We start from the raw sequence: 8,529 nt of genomic DNA on the forward strand, positions 1-8,529 counted from the left end.
CAGACTGAGAAAAATGCTTCTCAGAATGACAGTTTGCCATTACTTTTATGCATTTGGAATTAAGTAGGGAACATAAGAAAGGTTACATGAAAGTGGGAGAAAGCAATGTGGGGATAGGATTACAGGATAGGTAACAAGATTATGTACTCTCTTGAGGGTGGTTACATTTCAGGGGTCTGAAAAAGAGGCATTTCAAATGTGTTACCTTAGATGCACAGAAACAATGGCCGGGCTTGCTTAAGGCAAAGATAAAATTTTTACTAAAGAAGTTATATGCCTGGGGCGTGACTACCCATCATGAACTACCCAGTTAGGAATTTATGACCAGATCACCCTGTGAGGTTACTTTCAGTTGGATTTATTACAATACCCCTTTTTTGTCTACAAGGGCTTTGTGAGCAATTAAGAAGAGGCAGGTATCTCCATGATAGCAACAAGCAAAACAGGAAGAAACAGCTAAGAAGAGCCCTTCTAGAGTCAGAGCAAGCAGCAAGGACTGCCCTCAAAGATCACCCCATACAAGGGGGCTGACTTTAATTGGATAAAACTATGGAACAAATTATACCTTAGGGCATTGTCAAAAATAGTGGAGATTAACAACTGGGTGTGGTATCAATATAAGTGGACCAGATAGAAATTAAATTAGGATATCAGGGAAAGAAACAAAGAGAGTCTGGATAAAAGTAAGGTTATTCCAGGGTGCCTGTGCTCATGCCCAAGGCTGAACCCACTGAAGAGGAACATCAGGTGGAAATAGATTTGACTAAATTAGTCCAAGTAATTACACAAATAAAGAAGCAAACAATAACAAAAATGGGCAAATTAGTACCTAGAGTTGCTATAATAGGTGATCTAAAATGTCCAGTTTTCAACAAAAAATTATGCGACATGCAAAGAAACAAGATAGTGTGACCCATATGTGGGGGTTGGTGGGGAGCAGGTAACAGAAACTGCCTGTTAGAAGCCCAAATGTTGGACCTAGAAGATAAAGACTTCAAAGTAGCTATTACAAATTTGTTCAAAGAAGTAAAAGAAATCATGTAGAAAGACTTAAGAGAAGGCATAACAATATCTCGTCAAATAGAGAATGTCAATAAAGAAGTAAAATTACACACACACACACAAATAATAATGACTCAATGGAAATCCCAGAGTTGAAAAGTACAATAACCATAATGAAAAAAATTCACTAGAAGAGCAAACAGTAGATTTGAATTGGCAGAAGAAAGAATCAGTAAGCTACAGGAGAGATCAATACAGATTATGCAGTCTGAAGAACGGACAGTGAAAGGAATCAAGAAAAATGAACACAACATCAGAGAAACATGAGACAACATTAGGTGTGCCAACATATGTGTAACAGGAGTACCAGAAGAATGGAGACAGAGAGGAGCAGAAAAATTATTCTAAGAAATAATAGCTAAAAACATTCTAAATTTGATGAATAAACTTTAATCCACATGTCCAAGAAGCTTAATAAACTCCAAGTAGGATAAATGCAAAGAGATTGGTACCCAGACATAACTTAGTCAAAATCCAAAGAGAAAAACTTGCAAGCACAAATGTAATTGTAGAATCGGTTCAAAATGGTCCTATCCTGTTTAATGAGATACTGAGTTGCTTTTCAGAGACAACGGACCAAGACTGCAAGTCATGCAGCCAGGACATGTGCAGAGGAGAGAATTTTGGCTTCCAGCTGCACCAGAACCAAAGTCTCATCCCCATGGAACCAAAGGACTAGGACGCGACCGGAACTTGAACACTGGAACCCTTCCAGAAGCCAAGGGTCCATTGTTAAGGAAGTTCCAGTGTTGATTCCCCTTGACCATAAATGGCCAAGTTCCAGGGGACCTCCAATTAAAACTTGCCCCACCAGAACTTTCACATACCTGTTCTCTCTAGCACCTTAAAAAAAACTTGGCCTGGTCCAGTGAGCAAGGTAAGGATCTGAGGCACCACCAGGTCTCCCATCTTCTCATTTGGTGCCTTCATGATCAATAAATCTTTCCTTACTCTGAACCCTGACATTTTGAGTTTTGGTGAAGCATCAGGCACACAGACTTTGGTCCGGTAACACAAAGAAATAAAACCACTCGTTATATACACGGTTAGGATTATAAAATGACTGATTATCAGAAACAATGTGTCCAGAAGACAGCTAAGATTATACTTAATGGTGAAAATCTGAATCGTTTCCATCCAAGTTCAGGAACAAAATAACAATGCTACTCCTGCTACTTCCATTAAATATTGTCCTTGAAGTTCTAGCCAGGGAGGTTATGCAAGAAAAAAATAAAAGGCATCCACATTGGAAAGGAAGAAGTAAAACCATCTGTATTTACAGGAGACATTATATAGAAAACCCTAAGGACTCCACTAGAAAGCTGTTAGCACTAGTAAGCAAGTTTGGCAAGGTTACAGGGCAGATCAATATACAAGATTCAATTGTATTTCTATAGACAATATAAAAATGAAATTAAGAAAATAATTCCATTTACAGTAGCCTTAAAATGGGAAAATAACTAGGTATAAATTTAACCTAAGGAGTGTAACAAATGTACTATGAAAACTACAAAACATTGTTGAATTAAAGAAGACTTAATTAAATGAAGAGATATCCATTATTGACTTGTCCTGGATTCTCAGCCTGGCCCTGTCCATTGCTCTCCAGCAGCTTCCATCTTCCTCAGCTACCCTGGCCCCCAATTTGTGCTCCCAAGTTTCATTAAGGAGTCTCCAACGACATGAACTTCTCAAGCTCCCCAAAGTACCAAAGGTTTTTAACAATTTACTCATTTGCCATGCTAGGAACTCTGAGTGGGAAGGGGGCCTTGGGACAGGCGACTATCCAAGACATTACTGTCTTTACAGTCCTACACGCTACCGGCTGGGGGATAGAAGAGGCTATGAAAGCTGTTAGTGACTCGCCATATAAACAACGTAGGCTCTTCCCCTAAATTAATAGTCTAGCCTCATCGCTTGGAACTCACATCCAGGCCTTGCCCATTATTTAACTACCTAGGGAGTGCCCCCTTAAGGCTCTGCCCACACGAATAACTGTCCCAATTCCGCCTTCTTAAATAATAATCCTGGGCCCGGCTATTTGAATCATCCCTCAGACCTTCCTACCTCCCTCTAAACACGCAGACACCACCCCTCGTATAACACCCTAGGCCCACCCTGGAGGGTGCAACTTCAGGATGTGGCTCCTGAACATTCGAGGCTCAGCCCTCCAGTTAGCCTATAAACCTCAACCATTCCTGATATTTCAAGCCCCGCTCCCAACGCGTTTATATATGGTCCACTCTCTAGACCAGCATTTCAGGCCCGCCCCACACACTTTTCAGGCCCCACCTTCTCAGAAATGCCAATCCAAGCCTCGCTGACAGGCATAACCATCCATCCTCGCACCCTCAAGTAATATTCCAACACTCACCTACAGCAAACCCTCCCAGTGTCACCTCCTGGAGGAATATGCTAGGATAACCTCAAGGTCCCGCCCCCACCTCTCTCCGAGCTCCGTCCCATCTCCCTCTGAGCCCCGCCTCATCTCCCTCTGAGCCCCGCCTGCCTAGCTCGCACAAGCCTCCTCAGAACCTAGCGGCACTCCGACCCCGCGCCCTGGGAGGGCCCGCCCCCGACACGCACCGTCCTTGGGGCGCAGGCGCAATGTGGCGCCAGCCCTGCGTACCCAGCGCCGCCACGTCGGCTGCAGCTCGGACCGCCAGGGGGCGCGCATTTAATCTTGCCAGAAGCTGCAGGGCGCTAGAGCCAGCCGGCTAGAGAGGGCTGCGGCCTGCGCCTGGCGGGGGAGGGGCAAGAACCGGTCGGCACCGATCCCGAGCCTAGGTGAATCCCCACGCTCCCCGACGTCCGAAGACCTAGAATGTCCCTCAGGGGCCCGGGAGCCCTCGACCACTTCCTCGATAGTTCCGGAGGCCCCCAGGATAGCCCTGGAGACGGCTATTTGACTGCAGTATTCCTGCACACTCTGAACATCCTGTGACTATTTCTGGACGTCTACGACTGCCCCTCATAACCCCTGATTCCAAACTCTTCCCTCGCGGTGTAGAGAAGGACCCTGATTCCCCCCAGATGCCCTAAGAGAACACGTTCTGACTCACCCTCTGTGGCCCCAGGACCTCCGACTCCCTCTCCCCCTCCAGATACCCTAGGCAACCTTGATGGCCCAGCATCCCCAGATTGCCCCTCCACTTATCCCTAGAGGCCCCGCCTAAGCCCCGCAATTCACCAGAGACCGTGAAAGCCCAGGTGTCCCCACTGACCCCAGGCAGACCCCTCCGGCACATCTCCCCAGACACTTCTTCAGAGCCACCGGAGCTGGTACGCATCCTCGTGAAGTGGGTGCCGGTGTGGGTTCGGGCATGGGGCCTCGAGCCCTGAGAGGGTTGCTGGGCCACTGCCCTACGCTGCCGTCACTGCCGCCGCCGCTGCTCGGGCAGGCCTTGTTTACCACCTGTAAAGGGAACCAGGAAGAACAGACAGGCGTGGCGAGGTGTGGCGGGGACGCGCCCCCCACACACACACCCGCGTACCTCCTCTGCTCCCCCTGTGGTCCCTGGCGCCCCCAGCGCGCGGTCCCATGACTTGGAGTCGTCAAGGTGGACGACGCGTTTTGAGCGCCCGCGCGCGCTCACCTGGCTGCCTGCCCGGGCCTGTCCCGTCCCATGCCCGGCACCTTAGCCTGCATGGTGACCTACCTGGTGGCCAGCAAGGAGCCCTGGCTGTGGGCGCCAGTACTTGGCTTTACTCTGCCTCAGACGTGCCTGTTATCCAAGGACCCTAGGCTGGGCACCTCCTTCCATCCAGGGGATGTTCTTATTCCACGTGTGAGAAGGAGAAGTCGAGGCCCAGAGAAAGTAAGGTCTGCGCCCGAGCCCTGACACCTAAAAACTGGATGCAGAACTGGAGCCCAAGGTACCTGGGAATTCTGCAGCCTGCAACGGTGCTTTGCACATAGTAGGCACTCAATAAATTTACAGCGACTGTTTGCCTAAGCCTGTCCCTACTGGGAACCTGGAAGAGTATGGTGGGCTGGGGAAGAAGCACCCTTGGAGCCTTTTGGGCTATGGCAGGGTTTGAAGCCCTGAGCCTGATAGTGTTGGGGGACTCAAACAGCTGGGAAGAGCAGGTCCCCTGGAGAATGAAGGGGCGGTAGGAGCTTGGCCCTGAGGAGGCTTCGAAGACACCTGGGCGAGAGTGGATGCCAGCCAATGAGAGGAGACAAATGAGGCCCCTCCTAGGTTTAAAATTGAGGGGGTCTAGGGACTCAGGCCCCAAGAGGGGAGCACTTGGGCACAGTGCTACTGTAGTGGGAGGAAGAATGGGGAACAGTGAGAGATGGCCTGAGATCACCACTTTGTGGAGGAAGAAGCTGAAGGCTGGAGAGGCTCAAGTACCTGCCCAGGGCCCAGAAGCCAGGCGACAAACAGTGCCCATCTCAGGCAGCTCACCCCCAACACTCACTTGGTCCAATGACTGTTTCACTATGGGCTATGGAAAGCACTGTCCTGACATCCATTCTGGCTGGCTGGGCAACCTCTCTCATCCACCTTTCAGGGGCTGTCTTGGGTGAATGGGGCGGAATGGTTCTTGCTTTCATCCTTTCTCTAGTCCCCTACCTCTCCCATTCTGATCTGACCTTGTCTGAAGGGGAACACACTGGCCTTCCTTCACTGCTGCACCCTGTTCTCTAGATTTCAAGCACTGTAGATGGAGAGGGCAGTTTCCATTCCTGGGCTCGGGGTTTCAGAACCGGTGAATAGGTTAGAGGGGTGTTTACAGACTGGAGAACTAGGGAACAGGAGATTGAGGTTCTGCAGATCCGTGCATGGATGGTCTTGCAGACTGGGGCATGATTGAAAGCTGGGATATGTAGATGGTGAGTGGAGGCTTACAAGCACTGGGCAGCTTCAATGCTTCAGAAATGGGGCAGGGAGCTTGTCAACTGGATGGGGGCTCAAGAGTCTGGAGATGGGGAATTTCTTCCAGACTAGGAAATATTTAGTCTTGGGGGAGGTTGTGAAGGAATGGGGGTTCCAAAGACAGCCTCAGGGATGAATTGTAGTGGCACGGGCCCTGGAAGGTGGATGGTGGTTCTCTGAGAGTCAATTTCAGCTGGGCTGTAAATCTGAGCACAGGAGCAAAGATTGAGGTTGAGGGAGCTGTGCTTGGGTCACCAAGGCTGTTGGCAGGGTTGGGAGTCCAGACAGAAGGCAGACACGAGGGCGAACCCTAGCCACTGCTTCTTCCATAGCCTCAGTGTTCTTCTCTGGGAAGTGGGAGTGAGGAGGTATGCATGGTAAACTTGCCTAGAGATTAGGAATAAAACTTCCAATTCACCTGCATTGTGCCCAGCCAAGCTATTTGGTAACAGCCCTGCTGCTTATCTTTAATCAATATTGATTACAGTTAGACTGGACAGGGCCGCACACCCTCTTATTTCTGCTCCATTGTGCATTTTAACGAATGCCCCTCTTAGCCCCATCCACTCATTAATACAAGCCTCTTGACCCTTCTAGCCTCACCTCATTCTTGGACTTAAGTCATTTCCTCTCATAGCCCATCCAATTCTTATTAATTTATTCAAGCTTTTTTTAACGGATTAATTTTTAATTGACATATGATTTGATAAGTTTCGAACTATGTTTACACTTGTGTGACTATCATTACAATCAAGATAGTGAACATAATGCTCACCGCCAAGTTTTCCCCTGCCCTGTGTAATTCCTTCTTCCTGCCTCTTGTCTCACCTCACAGCCTCTTATTTACATTCTGTCACTGTGCATTTTACTAGATTTTCATATAAATGGAATCATACAGTATATACTCTTTTTGGGGGATCTGGCTTCTTTCACTTATTAATTATTTTGAAATCCATCCAAATTTTTTATTTGTTATTGCAGAGTATTACTAACTTAAAAAGGCCTTTTGAAGTGAGAGGCAAATAAGTATTTATTTGAGATCAATGAAAATAGTTATTCGGGAAATCATTAATTCAAGCAGAAGACTAAATAATGTTCCGAATAGGAGACAAAGGCAATGGAATGGCAGCCTGAGATGACTAAGACAACGTATAAAGCTGCTATGAACATTTATATATACAAGTGTTTGTGTAGATACATGCTTCCATTTCTTTTAGGTAAATACCTGGGAATGCAATGGCTGGATCATATGTGTGTGTTTAACATTTTCAGATACTTCCAAACTGTTTTCCTAGAGTTGCTATTTTACATTTTCTTTCAGTATATGAGTTCCATTTCTTTCATACCTTCACTGATAGTGGTATAGTGAGTGTTTCTAACTTTAGCCATTCTAATATGTATGTGCATCGCCTAATGATTTTACCCTACATTACCCTAATGACTAATGATATTGAGCATGATTTATGTACTTATCTGCCATCTGATTATATTGTTTGGTAAAGTTTGTGCTCAAATCTTTTGCCTGTCTTATTAAGGGTTGATTATTGTTAAGTTTTGAGCATTCTGTATATATTCTGGATACAAACCCTTTATCAGATAAGTGATTTGCATTTTTGAAGAGAAACTTTGAGTTTTGATAATGTCCACCATATCCATTGGTTCCTTTATGAATTGTGCTTTTAATGTCCTATCTAAGCAACCTTTTGCCTAATCCAGTGTCAGAAATCATTTCTCCTATGCTTGCTTCTAGAAATTTTAGTTTCCAGTTTCATATTTAAGTTCTATGACCCATTTTGAATTAAATATTTGATAAAAGAAGTGTATCAAAGCTATTTTTTGTGTGCCTATGGATATCCAATTGTTACAGCACCATGATCAAAAACTTTCTCCACTGCCTGGGATCAGTGGGGACACCTGGGCATTCACGGTCTCTGGTGAATTGCGGGGCTTAGGCGGGGCCTCTAGGGATAAGTGGAGGGGCAATCTGGGGATGCTGGGCCATCAAGGTTGCCTAGGGTATCTGGAGGGGGAGAGGGAGTCGGAGGTCCTGGGGCCACAGAGGGTGAGTCAGAACGTGTTCTCTTAGGGCATCTGGGGGGAATCAGGGTCCTTCTCTACACCGCGAGGGAAGAGTTTGGAATCAGGGGTTATGAGGGGCAGTCGTAGACGTCCAGAAATAGTCACAGGATGTTCAGAGTGTGCAGGAATACTGCAGTCAAATAGCCGTCTCCAGGGCTATCCTGGGGGCCTCCGGAACTATCGAGGAAGTGGTGGAGGGCTCCCGGGCCCCTGAGGGACATTCTAGGTCTTCGGACGTCGGGGAGCGTGGGGATTCACCTAGGCTCGGGATCGGTGCCGACCGGTTCTTGCCCCTCCCCCGCCAGGCGCAGGCCGCAGCCCTCTCTAGCCGGCTGGCTCTAGCGCCCTGCAGCTTCTGGCAAGATTAAATGCGCGCCCCCTGGCGGTCCGAGCTGCAGCCGACGTGGCGGCGCTGGGTACGCAGGGCTGGCGCCACATTGCGCCTGCGCCCCAAGGACGGTGCGTGTCGGGGGCGGGCCCTCCCAGGGCGCGGGGTCGGGGGGCC

General features: G+C 47.8%; 1 protein-coding gene across 1 annotated transcript in view; it reads right to left on the reverse strand.

Moving 5' to 3' along the window:
• GPKOW (G-patch domain and KOW motifs) overlaps positions 1-3,541 on the reverse strand; it is a 16,077-nt gene extending 12,536 nt beyond the window's left edge. The window contains exon 1 of the mRNA XM_015597749.2: positions 3,437-3,541. The gene's annotated coding sequence lies outside the window, so the exon portion shown is untranslated. The remainder of the gene's footprint in view (positions 1-3,436) is intronic.
• Positions 3,542-8,529: the final 4,988 nt, after the last annotated feature.

Source organism: Pteropus alecto, unplaced genomic scaffold, assembly GCF_000325575.1.
Source record: "Pteropus alecto unplaced genomic scaffold, ASM32557v1 scaffold669, whole genome shotgun sequence".
Lineage (NCBI taxonomy): Eukaryota > Metazoa > Chordata > Mammalia > Chiroptera > Pteropodidae > Pteropus > Pteropus alecto.